At 40.4% G+C, this 22,582-nt stretch overlaps 1 protein-coding gene across 1 annotated transcript in view; it reads left to right on the top strand.

Annotated features, from left to right (window-relative positions):
- Positions 1 to 306: 306 nt before the first annotated feature.
- Positions 307 to 22,582, top strand: part of DAAM1 (dishevelled associated activator of morphogenesis 1) — a 162,299-nt gene continuing 140,023 nt past the window's right edge. The window contains exon 1 of the mRNA XM_040641825.1: positions 307 to 425. The gene's annotated coding sequence lies outside the window, so the exon portion shown is untranslated. The remainder of the gene's footprint in view (positions 426 to 22,582) is intronic.

Below are 22,582 nucleotides of genomic sequence, written 5' to 3'. Positions count from 1 at the left end.
GCACGACCGCAGGGTGCCCTCCCCCCACCCCCTCGCCCGCGCTGTCCGCAACTGGGCTTCTTGAACGACCACCGCTAACACTGCAAGGCTGGAGGGCGGGGAGGGGGCGGGTCCCGGCGGGGGCGGGACCAAGGGGAGGGGACCAAGCGGCCGAGGAATACTTCGGGAAGTGTAGTTCTGTGACCCCAGTTAGCGTAGCTACTTGGGCTGTGCTTGTGAGACTCAGACTACAACTCCCAGGGGTGTGCGGGTCCGACTGGGGAGTCCATGCGCAGTGGGCGCCACATTGTATCCTATCAGGCGAGGAGAGGGTGATGTCACCTGCGAGTTGGTAACCTACGAGCGGCTGTGAAGGAAACTGTTTAACCGGATCCCATTGTACCCGGAGCGCAGAGCCGCCTTTCCAGCATGCAGGGGCTGCTCAGGTAAGGGGGACGTGCCGCCTCGCTCGCCGCACTCATTCATTAAGTAGCACCGCGCGGTGGCGCGGGGGTGGGCGCGCTTCTTCGGGCCCAGAGCTGGGTTCGCCGCGCGCCCTCCCGCTGCCTCCTCGGAGCCCCAGGGCCAGTAGGTAAATATTAAACCCGTCCTTCAGGTTGGGTCTGGGTGGGAACGGGACCTAGACAGCTCCCGGCTGCCAAGCTGGGTTTGGGAAAATGGCTGCAAGCGCGGCGAAAAGCAAGGCGAGCCCGGAGGAAGGCGCCCCCGAGGACAGGGATCCCTCCCTCCTTTCTTTCTGAGGCGCTGGGATGCCAAAAGAGCAGGCAGGGTACCACTCGCCGCCTTGCTGCGGGCTCCCGAGGCTGCGCCGGTGGGGCGCCGGGGGGGGGGGCGGTCGTGGCCTCGGCTGGGGGCTGCGGGCCCTGCAGCCTTCGGGAGCTGCTGGCCCGGGAGGCTCCGAGGCAGGCGTGGTGGACTCGGAGGTGGCGACGGGGAAGGAGGAACTCGTTTACCCGCCGGCCCGCTTCCGAGCAGAACCCCAAACATCCTTGCAGTTCTCACTTCAAGCTTTATTCGAAAGGGACGGGGTGACTAATTCCGAGAAAGTTGGAAGGTAAAGGTCTCACAGGAGAGGAGGGAAACCCGCGCTGCGGAAGGAGCAAGGGGGTGTTGGCGGACAGCAGTGAGGGGAGGCTGCGCGGCGGGCGAAGCGGGTTCGAGGCGCCGCAGAGCGCTCCCGCCTCTCCGCCTGGGAAAGGTGCATCTTGGTTCCCCTTCTCTGATTGCTCCCGCCACAAAGAGCACCTGAGCGGGGGCGAAGCATCTGCCCAGAGTTTTGGGCTGGGAGGTGGTAAGGCGGTGCGGGGTGTCGAATAATCTAATGATGAGGCTCTCTGTGGGGCAGGAGGGCTGGGCAATAGGAACCAGCTGGTGTCGAAAATCCAGGTGCTTGTGATGGGCTTGCCCTTATACTTGAGACGCGCTCGAGGCCCGAGAACTCTGTCCTCAGGATTTCCTTTCCCTAGCACCCTCATTCTTTCGTATACTCATTCATTCATCAAACCCCGCGAATGGCTCAAGTGGCTCACAGCCTGGCGTTGGGGTGTTTTGTTCCCCCTCTTCAAAAAATATCTTAGTAGGCCCAGGAATAGATAACTACGCTTTATTTCCTCCAACTCTGTCCCCCACCCCATCTCCACCAGCGGGAGAGCATCAAGAGCAAATGCTACCCGTGACCGTTTTGCTCTTATGGAGTTGGTAGTTGCTTAAGACTGGGGAAGGACCCAGTAAATTGAAGCGGAGTTTGTCTGCAAGATGAATCCCGTTGCCATGGCGACTCCTGCCGTCGGAATCTTAACTGCTCCCACTGCTGTTTCAATTCGATGTGGCTCTGCGGGCAGCTGGGAGGGCGTGGCCAGTGGGTGTGGTCAAATGCTCGTTCCGGGCCCAGCTGCTCTCTCTTCACCCGTTTCACAGCCCAGGCCTCTCGCCTTTCTCTTAGAAGTAGCTTGGACGCAGTTCAGGACCCCTTTCCCTCTCGTGTGCGGGTACCTGGACTCTCCCCTCTCCGGAAGTAATCGTTTGGAGCCTTTTGCCTGAGGCAAGCTCTGAAAATTACAATGGAATGATCTCTTTTGCCTTTCAGGCTAGATGCATAATTTTCCTAATACCTGACAGTGTTAGAGGCAGCTTTCTCAAGGAGGGCGTGTCCTCTGTTTTGCATGAAGAGAGCTCTCTGGCCACCAGTAAAGGGCATCAATTTGCTCTAGGTGCAGCTCTCTGGAAGTTTATAGGGACGATTAATGACTGAGCTTGAATTATGGAAGTCAGTATCATCCTTTGGGGTTCTCATAAAATCTAAAAGCCTGCCGCCTGCCTAAAGGATGCAGGTCCTTGAGAATGAAGCAGACTGGGCAGGGATCTGGGAGGCCTGGGTCCTGCCCTGGCTCTGTCATTGCTGGCTACCCCACCCTGCGGTTAACCCTTTACCTCCAGGGACCTCGGTCAGTAGTAATGTGGGGGAGGAATAGAGAGGGTTTCCCAAAGTTGATTCTACCTATAAAACCTTGTGACTCTACGAAGGACATGGTCATTGTCTTTTCTCAAAATAATCTGAAGATGAGTTAAATTCAGCTTCTGACACTGTGGCTTTGGCTTAATATCTCTGAGCCTTAGTTGTATCACTTGACTGGCAAAATAGCCCTGGCTCTTCATGGCAGCCCTTCAAAGTGGGCAAGGCAGCCATATTACTATTTATAATAATAGTTCTAATATTACTAGTATATTCCCTGTATCTGGACTTCTATTTATCCTTGTATCTTAGAATTGTTTAGATTTTGCCTTTTTATAGATTCTTGAATACAGTTATTTGTAATTTAATTGCATTAAATGTAATAGAATTACACAAATATCTTGTTTACCTTCTGCTTTTATTACATACCAAGGTGGATTATCACAGATATTGCAGTTAAGGGGGGAGAAGGCTGTATCTGTGAGTGTGTATGCGTGTGCATTCGTGTGCAGGTAAATGCTTGGGGATGCTGAGTGCCAGGTGGTTGACATTCATCATCTTGTTTTAAGTGGGTGGTTACATTCTCATGAGAAACAGAATCAGAAATTGTCACTCTTTATTTTTGTCCTAGAACTTACCATTGACTGAAAATCTCCGTCAGTATCTGTTTATTTTTTGTGTCCCTATAAGTCTGACAGCAGTTCTAATGTGCGGCTTTTTTCCCCACTCCCCTAAGGTCTTTGAGGGTAGAGTCTTTGTCTGGTCCTTCCCTGTCTCTCTAGCAATTAGTGTTTGTCCGCTGGTAGGTATTTAATAAATATTTGTTGAGTAAATAGTAGAACCATGATTGGAGATTCAAGATTGCATTCTTTCCATTGACAGTTCTGGCATCAACTGTAATCTTCCTGTAGCTTTCTGTGAAGTAGTTGCATCTCAGCATAGATGAAAAACTCCCATGTAGCACATAACTTGAACTAAGAAAAGGCCTCCGTGTGTTTGAAATAGATGTATTTGTAATTATTTGCTTTTGGAATATATTCACTCACGAAGACATCCCCCCCCCTTAAAATTCTTGTTACAGTTCTTAATACAATTCTTATTACTCCAAAGCAGATATTTCTAGATTTCTCTTGTACTATCCTTGACCCAGATAACTTTCCCAGGAGGTGTATGACAGAAGAGAAAGAGAGACACCAAGGCAAAGATAACTAGAGGCTTTGCCAGGCCACCTCTGGTACCAGAGGCACCATTTGGGTAGAGGAGCTGGACAATGGCTCTCTCATCTGGGGTCAAGTGTACCCCAAAACAGGATCAGTTGTCCCATGCTGGCTAATGTGAAAGAAGAAATGGGGGTAGGAAACATTTGTCCAGTATTTGTAACATTCTGTTATCATCCATTCTGTGGGTTTTTAGAAGTATAAATTAGTAAGGAGGCGTGATAGTAGCGAGGGTGCAGTGGGTCGTGTCCTTGGGTGGTGCTTACAGGAGCTTAGTGAGTCGGTGCCAAGGAATTTGAATCCTGGCTTTCTTGCTCTGTGGATAGGCTCTGGGTGTTAAGAATGCCTGTGTGTCTGTGTGTGGTTTTGTTCGAGCTACTTTGTTTAAAAGGCTGCTTTTAGTGTTGGTGCTATGGTCATCAGAACAAATAAGGTGTTTACAAACAAAACATGGTTAAGATTGAAAGTGTTTCATTGTGTAAATATTTTGGGGATGCTATAAAGAGTGGCTTGGCTTGAGAATCTTGAGGTCTTCTGTGAAATCACTTAAAAAGTTACAGCTGTTGGATCAGGGGAAACAAGCTTTTCCAACAAAGCTTGGTACCACTGACGGCCTTAGGTGTTCGGTTCAGGAAATAATCACAGAGCTTGTAACTTCTGTGGGGCCCTCCCTGGCTTCATGTCATGCTCCTGGTATTTCCAAGTTTTAAGGCTATCCTTCTACTGCAGGAAACAAAGCAACTTTGCCAATTTAGGTTAGCAAACTTTTTAAATTCTAGGGAGGGCACAGTCAAAATGAAATTTTTTCTATTCTGTTTTGTGATTTTTCTTCTTTGAATAAGGGATGTGGACTACTGTCACTTATATTGGCATTACGATTTCTAACTCGGTAATGGAAGAAATCTTCCAAATGAGTCGAGTATGTATCCTAAACACTCACAGAATCTGTTCTTAGTGATTTTCCCGAGAGCTCAGTTTAGAGGCGTCTGATTGCACAGGTGCTATTTAAGAAATCAGTAAGGAGGGCAGTTTCTCTATGTGGCTCTATGTGGCATCTGGTTGGTGGGGCAGACTGGGGTGGAGGATACCTCCTTTGAGGTTACATTTGCTTCACGAGTGTACTGTCTTTTTCTGTAGATTGTGTTCAGAGTGGCTGAGGGCGGCTGATAGAGATTGGAATTGAAGGATGCGTCTGAAGTGTCCCCTGCCCCTCCGGTTCCTCCAGGCCACCACTTAGTACCCCCACTGAAAGAGGGACGGATGCAGATGAGATGCAAGTTGATTTCAGTGACCTACATTCCACTCTAGCAGGCTATTTTTGCAGGAAAAAAAAAAGTTTACCTTTTTATTTTCTGGCATCCTTTCCACTGTTCTAGAAGGAGAGAACTGAGTATTTCAAAGTGAGTTTGCACTCATAGTACACAGGTTAAAAAATTAGTGAAACACTAATTAATCCAGGAGTACTGCAGCAAGTATTTGGAGGCCTCTCCCTGCGTCCCCCGCCTGCAGTTAATCTGAGGGTACCAAAATAATGAACTACGAATTTTCCTTGTCGATGTTTAAGCACTCCTGGTTTTTATACCATCTGTGACTTTCTGTGGTAATGGCTCCCCTCATTTGGAATGGGTGCTTCTGAGTTTCTAAATTCTCCTTGTGCTCTCAGATCCATCTTGAGTGCCACAAATTCCAGGAACGCTTCCCTGCTTCAGCTTTTACCGACCGGCTCTGCTCCTTCCTCCTTAGAGCCCATAGCCTGACCGTCGAACCTAACACAGCTAACAGTGCTAATAGTCAAGGTGTGTGAGATGCTTACCTTGTGCCAGGTCCTTCCTAATACTTTACATGGGCTTAACCATTGACTCTTCTCAATAGCTCTATGAGATACGTACTATCATCACCATTTTACAAACTGAGGAGTGAAGAAGTTAAGGAACTTGCCTAGCTCAGGTCATGCAGCTGGTCAGTGGCAGACTAGGTTAGGGACCCAGGCAGCCTAGTTCTTTACACCCCACACGATTGCTTTGCCTCTGGTTTTCCTGTGTGTTCTATTCTTTTCTCTCCATCGACTTAGGGGGAATCACAACTTCCTTTGTATCTCTTAATTCTGAAACAGTGCTGGGTCATTAAGTGCTGGGCCGATTGAGAGTAAAAATGCTTCTTCAGTGAATGGTTCCTTAAGTCTGACTTTCTGGAGCAGCAAATGTTGCATGAGATTAAAAATGTTGCATTTGTGTGTTTGGATGATAACACTTTTGAACTCCCTCCTTTTGGCTATGTGGGTGATAGGCAAATTATTTGAAAAAAGAAATGCTCTTATATGCCATCTCTAAATCCATTTGGAGCCTGTCCAGCATTAGACTGTATTTGTTAACTGAGATAACTTTTCAATAGGTTGAATCTCTTATCTGAAAAAAAAAACAAAAAACAAAAAACCCAAACCCTTCTCACCCAGAACAGAGCCACAGAAGCCTGCCTGGTGAGTTAAGACTCCCATAACTTCTGAGCTTCCCTCCTCCTTGTTGTCTTTTAACATAAATTGTGAAAGCTCTTTTGAAAGGGAAGTAATGAAAACTTGAGTAGTAGTCAAACATGTAATCTAATATTGGGTTATCCTTAGATATTAAAATAAGCTTTTTTATTTCCCACCTCAGAAAGGAGACTTTTATTTATTTTTACAGTGGAGTAAATTTGGTGTCAAATAAACGATTGCAGTTCTTTTAAACCGTAGCCACTATTGTGAATTAAATGGAGAAACGGGGGAAAGCAGGTTCAGTTTCCAGTGTAGCTGGTACGATTTCCTGACTTAAAATAGATCTTTTCCTTTTGGCTGAAAACTGGATATTGTGCCACTTTGACAGTATTTAATGAAGACAATTGAGTAAAACTCAAACTGTGTCATTTAGGGAAATAATAAGAAAGTTATGCCCTAACAATATATTGCCAGGAAAAGACAATGAAAACAAAGGCTTATTAGTCATTAGGCTACTCAAACATAATATTCATTCAACAGACATTGATTTCAGGAGCTTTTTTTCCCCCCATTCATCTTGTTACACTTCCTAAGTATGTCAATCACCTTTAGTAATAAACTGAGTTCATTCTGTTCTATAAATTGCACCAGGATTAGAATTGAAGGTACCTTGTATTCTGCCAGGTACATAATTAGGGTCAACTATTAAACTGGTCTTTGTCCTTTTCATTTCTGGAAAAAAAAAAAAGTCTCCTGTGCGATTGGCAAACATTGCCCATCTGATGGGCTTTCTGAATTCAGGCTTCCAAGATTAGATAGCCCAGATCCCAGCTTTGGGCATGGTCTGGGCAATAGAGATGCCCACCTTTTGTTTTTTGAAATGGGTTTTTATATTCTGCTTTTTGGCTAAGCTCAGTTGTTAGTGATACACAAACCAGATCAAGGCCATGGCTTAGTTTTGCCTTGTTTTAGAGCCACAAACTGTACTGTAATTTTAGTCAACGTTTTTTTTTTTTTAATTTTTAAAAATTTAATTTAATTTAATTTTTTTTTTTTAAGTAGGCTCTGTACCTAAGGTGGGGCTTGAACTCACAACCCTGAGATTAAGAGTCCCATACGCAGGGGCACCTGGGTGCCTCAGTCAGTTAAGTGGCAGACTCTTGATTTTAGCTCAGGTCATGATCTAAGGGTCCTGAGATCACCCTGTGTCGAGTCCTGTGTCAGAGTCTCTCCCTCTCTGCCCCTTACCGCTCGCACTCGCTCTCTTTCTCTCTCTCAAATAAATAAATCTTTAAAAAAAGAAAAAGTTGGGGCGCCTGGGTAGCGCAGTCGTTAAGCGTCTGCCTTCAGCTCAGGGAGTGATCCCGGCGTTCCGGGATCGAGTCCCACATCGGGCTCCTCCGCTGGGAGCCTGCTTCTTCCTCTCCCACTCCCCTGCTGTGTTCCCTCTCTCGCTGGCTGTCTCTCTGTCAAATAAATAAATAAATAAAATCTTTAAAAAAAATAAATAAAATAAAAATAAATAAAAAAAAGAAAAAGTTGCATGCTCTACTGACCGAGCCAACAAGGTGCCCCCCCTCCCCTTTTTTAAAAATTCATCATGCTCTTGGCAACAAAGGAGACTAGACCGTACCCTGTGGATATATTAATGCATAGCCGGCACCACAATGGCACAAGATGGTGCCATGTTATAAAATGAACTGTGGGGGTCTTAGTTTTTTCAGACCCCATAAGTTAGAGGCAAGACTTTGCGAGCAATTTGCTAAGGAACTATATGCTTTTGACAGGTGTCCTATGAAGAGTGGGTTAGAACTAAGAGCAGCTTCCTAAAACTTTGCCGAAGTCTTTTCTGTTGCTTGGGGATGTGACAAATCATTAGTGGACGTTTTGGTGCTATTTCTTGGCTTTGCTATTCTTCCATAAAACTTCCACAGGCTTGCATCGTAGAAGAAGGAAGGATGGTGGTCAAAATCATTCACAGGGTGAGTTAGCTATATGAATAATATATGTCCATATTTGTATTCCTTTCACAGAGATTTGGTAAAACTGAGCAGTGAATTGTCAAGACATGAGTTAAGTTAGAACCTGTAGGGTTTTTTTTTTTCCTTTTTTAAAAAATTTAAATTAAAGTTAGTTAACATATAGTGTAGTATTGGTTTTAGGAGTAGGATTTAGTGATTCATCATTACAAATAACACCCAGTGCTCATCCCAACTAGTGCCCTCTTTAATGCCCGTCACCCATTTAGCCCATCCCCCCACCCACCTCCCCTCAGGCAACTCTCTGTTTATTGTCTATAGTTAAGAGTCTCTTATGGTTTGCCTTCCTCTCTTTTTTTAATTTTTCCTTTCCTTCCCCTATGTTCATCTGTTTTGTTTCTTAAATTCCACATATGAGTGAAATCATATTTGTCTTTCTTTGACTTATTTTGCTTAGCATAATATACCCTGGTTGCATCCATGTTTTGCACGTGGCAAGATTTCATTCTTTTTGATGGCTGAGTAGTATTCCGTTGGTCACACACACACACACACACACACACACACACACACCCACACACCCCCACACACCCCATCTTCTTTTCTACGACAAGAGGTTTAGACTAAGGGCCCCTCAAAATCCTGAGAATTTGTAACCAAAAATATTCTAAAAAGTTAAAGGAAATGATGAAGACAAACCATTTGAAGGTCCTTGCTACATTCCCTACTGTCAAAAGTTGGTGAAATTGTGGATACAGAAAATGTTATATGGTTTCGTCCAAGGTAAGTGACCTAGGATTTATTTTTTTAAATGCACCCCATATTAGTGGTAATTTGATTTAGGATGATGGTGGCAAAAGAAACAACAATAAATTTCTGTTTATTCCCCATTCTGATTTTGTGTGGCAATCTTCTTTGCATGAGAAGTACCCCGTCCCATCCCCCGGAATTACTCAGCGCTCAGTGGTTGTTTGAGCAAAAAGTCAGAGATGGTGTGGAATGAATTGGGCTGGAATTGAAGGCTATGGCTGAGACTACATGGTGTTCTCAGAACGTTAAATGAAAGGCCTGTTATTGTATTTTCACATTTTAAAAATCAAGAATGGAGATTGGATTGGACTGGAAAACCTCTCTGACCCATTTAGGGCTTGACAGTCTGTGTGTAGGTGACACTTCCAGCTGCAGAAGTTCCAGGAACTGTGGCAAGAAACCGCCTTGCCTATGACATTTTCTGCTAAGGGATTGGTTTAAAATAATAAAAAAAAAAAATGCTATTTTTAGTTTGACCCAGTTTCTTTTCAGGCTGTGACTGAAGCTACCTTCTAACATACTCCCTCTTTTCCTACTACACTCCTTGAATTGTAATTTGAGTCTGCAGGAGCAGTGAACCACCTCCTTGTCAGGTCTGCACTCATAGCCTCCCTGTGGGCAAAGAAGATTGTCCCCAGTTGGTCAGGTTTCACGTGAGGGGAGCCACAACCACTGACCTCACAAAGGAGGGTGTTTTCCCCCTTAACCTCCTCATTAAGAGCAGGGAGCTATGTGGTAGCAGAGAGGGGGCTGCTTACATTTTAATCCTCCCGTGCTAGATTGTTTTTCTGATGGAATAAGTTGGGGGAAGTAGGTGGAGGGGAGGACAAAGGGGGGTTACTGGGTCTCAGTTATCTTATCATTTGTTTCCCTCTGGATTGCATTGTTTATACTGTCTCCTCAGGCCAGGAATTCCTCCAACAGAAAGCATGCATACACACGGGGATAGTCAGATCCGATCCCGGTTTCCTTCTTCTTGTGTTCCATTTGCTGACTTGGCTTTCCTTGCTACAGCCTACAGCCTGATCTGAAAGGAGGGCTGGAGATACTTAACCTGTTTTTAATTCTTCCGTTATGTGGAAAAGAGATCTTAAAACAGTGACTTGGGGCAAACATGTTAATGTTTTTCTGTTGGGAAAAGAGGATGGTGATGAGTAGGTTTAACATTTACGTATAACTTATTTATGTTGGTAGAGAGTTTAGTCATGAATGTTTGACACCTTGAAATGAAATCTTTTCACCTTTTGGTTGCTGTGATGCAATTGCACAGAGAAGAAAGAAACACCAGTTAATTTTCTGTTCAGATGTGGGTAGTCTTAGCAATTCATTTAAAACTCTTCGGCCTCTGTTTCCTCATCTGTGAAACGATGTGAAAATTCTAAAATTTTGGGAGAATGGTGTCATAAAATAGTGACCACACTTGTGTGGCATTGTGTAATATTGATGTACTATCCACTGGGTGTCCCTAGAATGGAGATCCGGGAGAGGAGAATGCCATTTTCTCACCTTCAGCGTTTCCAACGTTGGCCCCTGCTCTTAGCACTATATATCGGAGATGCTGAAGCTAAGCCCTTAAAATCTGATCCCTAGTCTGTTCTTAATTGAACAGCTTCTAGTTATGTTCCCCTGTCCTGGGGCTCAGGAAGTTCCATAGGGTGTAAGGGATGAGGCTAGACAGTGTTTGGGAGTGATCCTCCAATTCTGTTTAAATTGGTAAACTCTTTAAACCAGAGCTTGACTACCAGTGGTACACAGGGTGGTAGCCAGCTGTCATGTTTTGTTTGGCTAACACAGTGTTATTTTTAAAGATAATTTTAGTGAGCATTTACACTCTGATTTGGTACAGGCCCCACCACACCCTAGTGCCTCCTACACAGCCACTTGATGTGATATTTCTTTATCTCCTCGGACCTTGAAGGCATTTGAGTTTGGATCCCTATTTTAAAGTAAATTAAAATTGTAATGAGAGTCTCTTCACAGCAGTGGGCTGGCAAATGACCCAATCCAGGGTTCCTCCACTTCAGTGTGATTGGCATTTTGGACAGGATAATTCTTTGTTGTAGGGGGCTGTACTGTGTACTGTAGGATGCTTAACAGCATCTTTGGCCTCTACCCCCTAGGTACCAGTAGCAACCTTTCCCCCAGTTGTAACAACCAAAACCATCTCCAGACATTGCCAGATGTCCCCAGAGGGGGCAAAATTGGCCTTGGTTGAGAGCCAGCTGACAGATTTTGGATAGCCTGAGAACTTTAAACATTGGATAAGGCTTGGGTATTTAGGGATAAATTGGAATTCATCTGGGAAACCGAGCTACCCTGCTGTTTTTATTTATTTGGGCAGTTGGTGAGAGCAAAGTAAAGGTCAGTGGATTAGACCCTATGAGGTCATTTCTCCATTCTTCCATGACCACTGCCTGGGAGGCCAGCCACATTTTAAGGACATATTCTTGGTCACAACAGGGGACTCCGTGAGACACTGATGCTGGGTCAGGGCAAGCCCACCAGAGCTAGTGGGTAAACAACTTTGAAGCCCGTGGCCTGTGTTGGTTGGTCAGTAATGTTATCTGTGGATAAAGAAGATGAGGCTTTGGGGAAAGAAAAGGTTGGCTCTGTCATTATTGTCAAAGGCCAAAATGCTTAGAAAAGGGGAGGGGGGCTTCAACCTTTAAAAATGACAGCTTATCTCACATTAGCAGTGTGGGAAGAGCTCTGAAAAAGATTAACAGAGTGATGTTTCATTTTTTTTTTTTTTTTCCTCTCCCTCAACCAAGAATGTCTTTAAAACTTGAGTCTAAAACTTGGGCTTTGGCAACACTCAAACTTGGCTCTCAGAAAACCATTGGTAAGATTTTCAGCGTACATAAGCGGAATGTTACGAAGTTCTAATTAACCAACCCAAGCTCAGGTCTTGAGCAACTAATGCAAAGATAATGCTTCGGGGAGCACATAGCTTCAGTTAAAACAGAAGCCAAAGTTCTTTCTCAGAGGGTTAAGTGGGACTTCTGAAGGGGTCCATGCCTTACTGAAGGTGTTTGTTGGTTCTCTGCCCTGGATGGGAGTCAGAATATCCTCTGTGGTGGTTATAAAAAGGAGATATATCAGGATTCTGATTCAGTAGATGTCCGGGTTTGGGCCTAATCTCCAGGATTCTTAAAGCTCCCGAGGCAATTCCGATACTTAGCCAGGACTGAAAACAGTGGATGAGCAAAAGATCTGAAAAATTTGAGATATTACCTTCTTTTCAGGATGATTCCCTAGGAGATTCAATTCAATTCACCTATTGTTTAAAGGAAAAGGAAACATAACCCACCCCATTACAAATGGCAAACACCAATAGTGCCTTTGAGATAAAGTGGGTGGGAGAGTGGTAGTAGTAAATGCTCTTACTAGCTTCTATTCTAGAAAACTCCAGATCCTAGAAAGGATCTAGATAATTTCACGGCTATGTTTCACTGAGCGAGTTTCCCATCAGACTCTTCTGGCTTCATAAACATAGGGTAGATTTGTTTGTTGCAAGTTTCTTTCCTTAGCCTATGCCATGTGCCAGGATGGAGCTCAGACTACAAAGTCCCAGAGTTATAAATACTAAAGGTGGAAAATAGAATAAAATGGCTCCTTTTACTTGGATTCCACTTAGAATTTCAGATCCAGATTTCTTTTTTTTTTTTTTAATGATTTTTTATTATATTATGTTAGTCACCATACAGTACATCCCCGGTTTCCGATGTAAGGCTCGATGATTCATTAGTTGTGTGTAACACCCAGTGCACCATGCAATACGTGCCCTCCTTTCTACCCATCACTGGTCTATCCCATTCCCCCACCCCCCTCCCCTCTGAAGTCCTCAGTTTGTTTCTCATAGTCCATAGTCTCTCATGTTTCATTCCCCCTTCTGATTACCCCCCCTTTCTTTATCCCTTTCTTCCCCTACCGATCAATCAGATCCAGATTTCTATCAAGCATAGCAGAGGCAAGGGAATAACTAAGTTTCAGGGGGATATATGCTAGGCATTTTATGGACCATCTCATAAGCCATGGAAGCAACACCTTAAAATATTCATTCATTCATTTATTCATTTGGCTTGTAGAAAATGTTTTAATGTTGGGTATGAACATTTAAGAATGCTTTTTTAAATTCCAGATTTTTGCCTTTGGAATACAGAACACTTGTTTTACTTAAATAAAGCTCAGATCATCCTCCGTCTTCAGCTTCTGATATAAGCAAATTACATTGTGCAATAGGGGAAGAGTCTCTCCAGTGAAAGATTTTTTGCTTCCACTGGCAAGTAATTTCATGTTCTGTGTATTTGGATCATGTCCGTGTTTTCAAAGGAATGTTCACAACATCAGTTATAAGAAGCAGTATTCTACACTCCCGAATCACAGTTTTTCCAGTATTTGTTATGCCCATGGATCAAATCTTCTACCCTCAGTTCTTCCCCAAGTGTTGATTTTGTGTTTCAGGTGACCAATGTTTTCTGGTACTAGAGAAAAATTACATGGTATTAAAGAAGGAATGACAGTTTAAAAGACAGAATACAAGGTTTCTTTTTAGGGGTGCTGAAAATGTTCTAAAAATCGTGGTGATGGTTACAGTTTGTAAATATACTAGAAAACCACTACACTGTACATTTTAAATGGGTGAATTTTATGGTATATGAATTTTATGTCTCAATAAAGCTGTTAATTTTTTAAAAAGGCTAAAAAGAATCCTAAGTGCAACCTTAGAAATAGAATTTTAGACCTTAGGGATAATACCCATGACATACTTTCCCATTTCTTTTCTTCCTGTACATCTCAATTTTTTCCCCTAAATAACATGTATAAAATGGACAAAGGATAGTTGTGATAATTCTTTAATATTTATGGACCACCTAGGACATTGGAAACTTTGTTATAAAGAAATGGACTTTGGCTCCCATTTTTTTTCACACCTCCTACTCGTGAGCTAGGACATTGCAGGATAGAATGCTCTGTACTGTTTTATACCTGCTGTGATGAAAAGCTAAAGGTTTTGGTGATACATTTGGCTTAGTCACAATTTGCTTTAAACTTGTTCCATATGATTATTTTGCAGGATTTTTCTGCTGTAGAAGTCTTCGCACTGTAAAAAGCACTCAAGTATGTAATCTTGCCTGTAAAGCTAACTGTGTGTGTTGGATAAGGAATATTTCATTTATAAGGGATTATGTAGCTCAAGGTTTCTCAAATTTGGATTCACGATCCTTTGAGAGGCACTGCATTAAAAGTTAAATTGCCGAATGTTTAAGTACTCACTTAGTGCCAATGGGATCATAAACTCATGTGCAGAAGGTGGGTTGTGAGGTACTGTGGTGTACTCTTCGGGTATCAGATGCTTATCCAGGCATATTAGTTTTATTGCCATGTAACAAATTACCACAAATTTAGTGGTTTAAAACCCCACCAGGTCAGAAGTCTGGGCATGCTGTGGCTAGGTTCTCTGCTTAGGGTCTCAGCAGGCTAAAATTCACGTGTCAGCTAAGGCTGCAGTTCTCATCTGGGGCTCAGGGATCCTTCCATGCTCCATAGTTGTTGGCAGAATTTATTTCTTTGTGACTGTAGGACTGAAGATTGCTAGCTGTCAGCCAGTGACTGTTTTTAGCTCCTAGAGGCCACCCACATTTCATGTCATGTGGCCCACCTTGGCAGTTCACACACAGATGTTTCCTTTCTTACAGGCTAGCTGGAGCACATCTCTCTGACTTCCTTTTCTGCCATCAGCCAGAGAAAAGGCTAAGTTTAAGTTCTCACCTGATTAGGTCAGACCCACCCAGCATAATCTCCTTTAACCATATAATGTATCATAACCATGAGAGTAACGTATCATATTCATAGGTTCCATTCTCAAAGGGTAACGGGAGTGTCGTTTAAAATTCTGCCTATCATACCAGATAGCAGAAATTATGCCAGTTTTTACTGTTGATGATTATTAAGATGAACATCCAGAAATCTAGGAAATAAATGATACCTCACAAATATGCTTCTGGACCCCTTCTGTCTTCCTAAAATATCTCCCTCTCAGATTTATGGCTTTCCATTCCTACTTTTCTTGTTTCAAGTACAGTGAAAATGAAGATACTTTAAAAATGTTTTATTACTGAATGTTCCCTACACACATACACCCATGTCGAATGACTAATATAGCTAATATGAGAATTTTACGTGTATCCACAGCTTCATCAATGATAATTCATGGTGAATCTTTCATTTTTACCCCCAACTACTTTACATCAACTCTGGGATTTTTTTTTTTTTAAGATTTATTTATTTATTTGAGAGAGAGAGATTGAGAATCTCAAGCGGGCTTCGAGCCCAACCTGGAGCCGTATGCAGTGGTCGGACATTCAACTGAATGAGCCACTCAGGTGCCCCAACTCAGATTAGTTTAAAGCAAATTCCAGACACCTTATAATTTTAATATTTTAGTATTTATATCCAAAAATATCAGGACTCTCTTTAAAGATGTAACTAAAATACAATTTTCATACATAAGATAATTTATATAATTTTTTTAAAATTACCAAACATCTTTATCAACTTTCAAATTTACACTTTTTAAAAAGTTTGTTAACTCAAGATTCCAGTAAGGTTCATATATTGCAGGGTTTTTTTTGTTGTTGTTGTTTTTTTAATATATGTATTCCTTAAGCCTCTCTAAATCCTGTGCAACATTTTTCTTTCTAACATACTTATGAAAGGAACTGGGCTATTTGTCCTGTAGAATTTCTCACAGTCTAGATTTCGTGGTATAACATCGCTCTGTTTCCTCCATTTCCTGCAAATTAGTGAAGATGAAAATAATTGATGCCCTGGACCTGTCTGGTCACTAGCAGTAGAAAAGCTTATTTGGTGAAAGGAATGTATAATTTACTAGATTCATGTTTGTATGGATATTTAGAAAAATATTTGGGAGTGGAGCAAGTATGTTAGGTTTTTTGGACTCCTATTACTGTACTTAGAGTGCATGAATCAGTGCAGGTTAAATTCCTATAGGAAATATACAACATATAGATTCATTAGGTGATACTTAGATTTGTTTAGTTTTTTGGCCTAGTGTTTTTGTTAAATTGGATTTTAGCTTCCATAAAAGGAAAAAAAAAATCTTCAGGAGAAAGGTATTTCATTTTTGAGTTTTGGAAAATAACCAAATTTTAAAAATTGTGAAGATCACAAAATAATTGCTTTTTTGTAATAGGGCTATGCTAATTATTTATTTGTAGGCTGTCCAAAGACCTATCCTTTGTCCTCAAAGAACATGATGTGTATTTAAAATTCTTAACATTGAAATATTTTTAAAATATGAAACACTTAATATTGTTTTAGGAGAGCAATTTTATATGACTGCCATTGAAAGAAAGAAGAGGTTATCTAATTTAAATTTTGTTTTGAAGGAAAAAATAGCATTGGGTTGAGATAAGTAACAGCTTAATTAGACCATAATTACTTAGACTAGGGGATACAGAACTGTTTCTATAAAGGGACAGGTAGTAAATATTTTCAGCTTTGTAGGCCATGTTGTTCCTGTCAGCTATTCAATTGTGCCGTTTTGTAGGAAAAATAGCTGTAGACGGTATGTGAACAAATGGGTGTGGTAAGTCGGGGAGAAGTGACATCTTGACAATATTGAGTGTTCTTATCCATACATGTGGATTATTTCTCCATTTATTTTGTTCTTTGATTTCATTCATTAGAGTTTTATATTTTCTTCTTATAGATCTTGTACATACTTTATTAGACTTCTGCCTAAGTATTTAATTTTGGGGAGTATCTAATATCACGGGTATTGTTTTTAATGTCACTTTTCACTCTTTTGTTGTTGGCTTATCGGAAAGCAGTTGAGTTTTATTATTAACCATGTATCCTGCAAACTGGCTTTTGTTTTTTTGTTTGTTTGTTTGTTTGTAGATAGTCTTTATCAAGTTGAGAAGGTTCTTTTTTATTCCTAGTTTACAGAGACTTGTGTTTTTGTTTTCTTTTTAAAATCATGAATGGGTGTTGGATTTTGTCAAATACTTGTCCTGCATCTATTTATATGATCATGCGATTTGCCTACCTGGGATGAATCCCACTTGACTGTAGTGTATAATTCACTTTACATGTTGTTGGGTTCAATTCGCTAATTTTTGGGGGAAGATTCTTACATCTGTATTCATTAGAGATACTGCCCTATTTTTTTTTGGTAACATATTTGTCTGGTTTGCTATGAGCATTATGTTGGATTAACAGAATGAGTTAGGAAATATTCCCTCTACTTATATTCTCTGAAAGAGATTATAGAGAATTGGTATAATTTTTTCCTTAAATATTTGGTAGAATTCACCAGTGAACCCATCTGGGCCTGGTGCTTTCTGTTTTAGAACGTTATTAATTATTGAGTTCTCTGTTTTTATTCGTGTTAAGGCCTGCATGCAGAAACTGATCTGTTTCTGGATAGTTGATGCTAAAGGATAATTTTCAGAGTTAAAAAAAAATAAGATTCTCAAAATTATAAACACATCAACAATTTTATTTAACTTATTAGTGAAGGAACCAGTAAGATGTTAGGACCAGTTCAAAAGATAATTTGAAAAAAACATATATATCCGTCTGTCTGTATATCCATCAATCCATCTACCTGTCCACAATCAGAAATGCTGAAATAAATTTGTAGTAGATACAAAACTAGTTAATATCCTAAAGGACTATAAAAATTAATGTTTTTCTTGTATGTATGTAAATGAGTTATATCTCTACCAGGCAAAATCTGTTTTTTTGCTATTGATAAGGGCCATTACATTGCTGTGTGTTTTTCTACGAATTAACTTTCCTACGGCTACAGAGCTGTGAAATAGTCTGGCCCAGTGGGTTCTCAAATTTTTTTTTTTAAGGATGCTTTGATCCTATTAAGTATTAAAGACCCCAAAGAAATTTGTGTAATGTATTAATTGGATTAGAATTGGAATTGAGAAACTTTAAAACTATTCTTTCATTTTAAAAAAATGATGAAACCTATTTAGTGTTATCATCAGAGTGATGACTTCATCATGGGTAATTGAAAGTTTTGGAAAATTCCACTGTGTACTTGTTGAGAGAATGAGAGAGAAATGGCAAATAACATCTTGATATTATTATGAAAATAGTTTTGAACTCATAAACACCCTGACAAGGCCTGAGGCTCTCCAGGCCTCCCCAAACCACATTTTGAGAACCACTGTCCTATTTAAAAGGGGGGGAAAAAAAAAGGTCAAAGATAATCCCTGGAGGACCTGCTGTACCACAAATAGCATTCTACTGAAAAGATACCCAGTAATCTGTTTTGCCTGTTTCTAAATCTTGTTTTTTTTCTTAACAGTAGTCCCTCCTTTGACAAAATGTCCTCCTGCCCAGCATGGGGCATTATGAAGGTGTTGAAACTACTAAGTCAGAAACTAATTTTTTTATTATAAAATTAGTATAGGTTACTATATGAAAAAATGAAAAAAGTAGGAAGTATAAAGGAATAAGAGAAATCTTACCAAGGAGGCAAATAATGCTAACATTATGGAAATACATCTTTTTAAAGTTTGAAAAAAATTTTTGATTGTGTATTATCTGTACTTTTTTGCATCCTTCCCCCAACTAAATGTCATAAGCATATTTCATATTACTAAAACTTTGTTTTTAAAATTGAGCTATATATAGTTGACACTCAAACTCTTGTGGTAAAAAAACACATCCTAGAATTTACCATCTTAACCCTTATTAAGTATATAGTTCCATAGTGTTAAGTATATTTACATTGTTGTGAAACATATCTAGAACCTTTAATCTTGCAGAACACTATCACTTAACTCCCCTTTGCCTCCCCCCACACCTCCCTTTACCCCAGCCCCTGGTAACCACCATTCTACTCCCTTTATCTATTAATGTGACTATTTTAGATATCTTATGTAAGTGGAATCATACAGTATTCTTTTGTGGTTGGCTTATTACTTAGCATAATAAGGTCTTCAAGATTCATCTATTTTGTAGCATGTGCAGATTTCCTTCTTTTCTTTAAAGCTGCATAGCATTTCATTGTATGTATATACCACATTTTGTTTATCCATTAAACCATCGATGGACATTGGGGTTGCTTCCAGCTCTTGCCTATTGTGAATAGTGCTGCTATGGGCATGAGTATGCAAACATCTCTTTGAGACCAAGCTTTCAATTTTTTGGGATATACCCTGAGCCTGGAATATGGTAGTTCTTTTTTTAATATTTTGAGAAGCTGCCATACAATTTTTTATAGCCCTTGTACCATTCTATGTTCCCACCAGCAACAGTGCACGTCCTCATCAGCATTTTGGGGGTTTTGTGGTTATTTTTGATGGTAGCCATCTTAATGAGTATGAGGTTATTAAAACACTCAATAAACTTCTTAGATGGCAACATTATTTCCTTTTATGTGCTGTATAGGGTAAACATTTTTCCAGTGTTTTTCCATTAAAAACCATTTGAACATCTTTTTCATGTTTCAGGTTTTGTTTTTTTTTTTAGGATACTTTCTTAGATATGAAATAAATGGGTCAAAGGGTATATAATTTTGAAGTTTTTTGTAAATACTGCCTCAAGAAAGGTTTTGCCAGTTGACAAGGTATTAAAGCATCAAGGTATTAAATCAAGGTATTAAAGCATCTTTCATTTCACACATATTTATGCTGAGTATTATTATCTTACAATTATCTGTGACTGAACAACTGGCAAATGCCGTCACATTGTATCTTAATTTGCATTTTAGAAATTTGTTCAATAGAACTTTTTTCTTCAGACCATTTGTTTTTTTTCTTTCTCAAATGGCCTGCTTGCCCATTTACCTGTTTAAATCTCAATGTTTTAAATAGATCATACAAAATTAATTAACAATGCAAATATGAAGCTACCAGAACTTTTCATAAATGCAGTAAACAATCATGGAACCCATTAGAAGGAAACTCATGAGAGCTTCAGGCACATTTAAAATGACCTAAAATATTTCTTTGTGATTAAGGGTCTCTGGCTGCAGATTTACATAATTAGTTATCTTAACAAGCCCTTTCCTTATTATGTGAAGGGAAACCTTAGGTCAGCTCCTGTCATTTTATGGCCAATTTGCATTTCCTGGGGTTTGCCTCAGTTGTCTCTTACTATCTGTGCTTTTTCTGCTGACAGTGAAACTGCTACATAGAAGGCACTTCTAAAGGCAGAGAGGACAGGGAGATGATATGTCGTTTTTCCATTGGACTGAACATGTTTGGAAGAATAGGAGGAAGAACAATGAAATTATTCAAATATTATGAGGAGGGAGGGAGAAGTTTATATTAGAGAGGTTTATGTGATAAAAGAAATGTTATACCCAGTACTTTTTGTTTATAAATGGTATTGTAAAACAGATATTTGAACACTTAGCTGAAATATTTAAAGCATTTTGCCTGTGCAGCACTCAATATTACAAAAATGCAGTATTTATCACAATCCCATTATCTTCATGTCAGTGTGTCATAAGTCCATATTGTAGGGGAGATGGATTTTCTCCCACCTTAAGTGCTCTAGGTTTGTTCTAATTTAAACAGAAAATAATCCTCTTCCGAGCAGAGAGAGAGGGTCACGCTTTAAAACTAATTTTAGATTATTATGGTAGCCCAGTAATAGAATATAATGCAGTGTCTCCTGGCATACTTTAGAGAAGACAACTTAGTGTCATGGCTCTGTTCACTTTATTTATTTATTTATTTATTTATTTATTTATTTATTTATTTTTCTGGGACTCTGTTTTGAGGCACTGTGGCTGTCTGTCGTCCTTCAAGAAGTAACAGACAAAATGCAGAAATATCCCATGGAGCTTTCTGGTAAGGCAAGTGTTGGCAGGTAGTCCCTGTGCATTTGTTTGAGAGACATGGTCTGACTCAGTGGTGTAGAGGCCTTTGAGAGGATTCTCTGGAGTAAAGGGCTGTGATCCTGAAGAGAAAGTTCCTTTTGCATTTCTGTCTGGAACATCAATTCATGTCTTCCTCACCTGGAAGAGTGGCTATTTCTCTCCAGCTGACTGGTTAGTTCCTAGGCACCATTCAAATCACAAATGGTCTGATTCATTGTAAAATCGACTGATGGACCAATTTCCAAGGGTACCAAATGCCTTTGTAAGTAGAGAATCAGACACTATTCACACATTCTGTGGACAAATGACATTTCCAATGCAAAATGGACTATGACATATTTTTTTTTTAAAGATTTTTTGTTTATTTATTCGACAGAGACAGAGACAGCCAGCGAGAGAGGGAACACAAGCAGGGGGAGTGGGAGAGGAAGAAGCAGGCTCATAGCAGAGGAGCCTGATGTGGGGCTCGATCCCACAACGCCAGGATCTGCCCTGAGCCGAAGGCAGACGCTTAATCGCTGTGCCACCCAGGCGCCCCTGGACTATGACATATTTTATCTTAATTTTCTATAACACTTTCTTGATTTTCAATGGTAAAATCTTGTAGGAAACAGAATAGAGATTATATGGTCTTTTATTCTGTGGCTGATAAAGTTCTGGATTAAAAGTATTCAAACATACTTTTCTTGTTAATGGTAAGGAGTTCCATAATATTTTATGAATTTACCAAAAAAATGGATTTAAGAAATACAAAATAATGCTGCTCTGTCATTTTTTGATATAGCCAATCCCTGATAACTCTTACTATAAAAGTTTTAGGTAGAATATATGACTGATGGAGTCACATTTTGTAACTTCATGTAGGTTTCATTATTTAAAGGGCCAGTCTTAAGTATGTCAAGCTTTGACAAACAGTTTGTAAGATATAACATCATTAATTTTCTACCGAGATTGGCAACTATTATTTGGTTTGTATATACTGAGATTCTTAAATGTATAATTTATCCTCTTCTATCGAGGAAATATTTTTATTTTATTTTATTACTATTATTAGTTAAAAAGATTTAATTCTTTTAAGTAATCTCTACACCCAGTATGGGGCTTGAACTCACAACCCCGAGATCAAGAGTTGCATGCTGTACTGACTGACCCAGCCAGGAGCCCCTTGAAGAAACCTTTTTAATTACGTTGGCTTAAAAGGGACAAAGTATAGGTCCATATTATGGCAACAACGGTCTAGTTTATTTAGTACAATCATCGAGTTGAGAGGCATGAACTTTTTTGAAGTGAGAATTTTTTTTTTTATATTATCAAATAGCAAGCCCTTAAATTGTATTAGGTGAACTAATAAAAGTAGTTAAGTCAAGATTTCAAACCACACATTATGACAGCTCATGTTGTAGAAAATTCCCCAGCAGGGGAACGCAGACTCAGCCTGCTGTCTACTTGCGTGACTTTGGCCAACAGTCTCTTGGGCTTCAATTTCCTCAGGTGTAAAATGGTGAGGTGAGAATTCAGTCACCAGTTCTGTGGTAGTTTTGTTGTCTCCAGTGGTTTTTACAGGAGTGTAGCATTCACTTTCTTGAGTTGACCCTGAGCATTCTGCATCAGAAAACAGGATTGACCCCTTTTTAGAGCTAGTAAATTGAAATCTGGAATAAGTGATTTGCCTAGTAATAAATTCAGTGTAATGATAGAATCAGAGAGCTCAGATCTCCACTAACCTCTTAGACACAGTTCTGGTTGTCACATACACCTGTCCTTCCCTCCGTATCC

Source organism: Ursus maritimus, unplaced genomic scaffold (assembly GCF_017311325.1).
Source record: "Ursus maritimus isolate PB19 unplaced genomic scaffold, ASM1731132v1 scaffold_25, whole genome shotgun sequence".
Lineage (NCBI taxonomy): Eukaryota > Metazoa > Chordata > Mammalia > Carnivora > Ursidae > Ursus > Ursus maritimus.
This window is presented reverse-complemented; position numbering and strand designations above follow the sequence as displayed.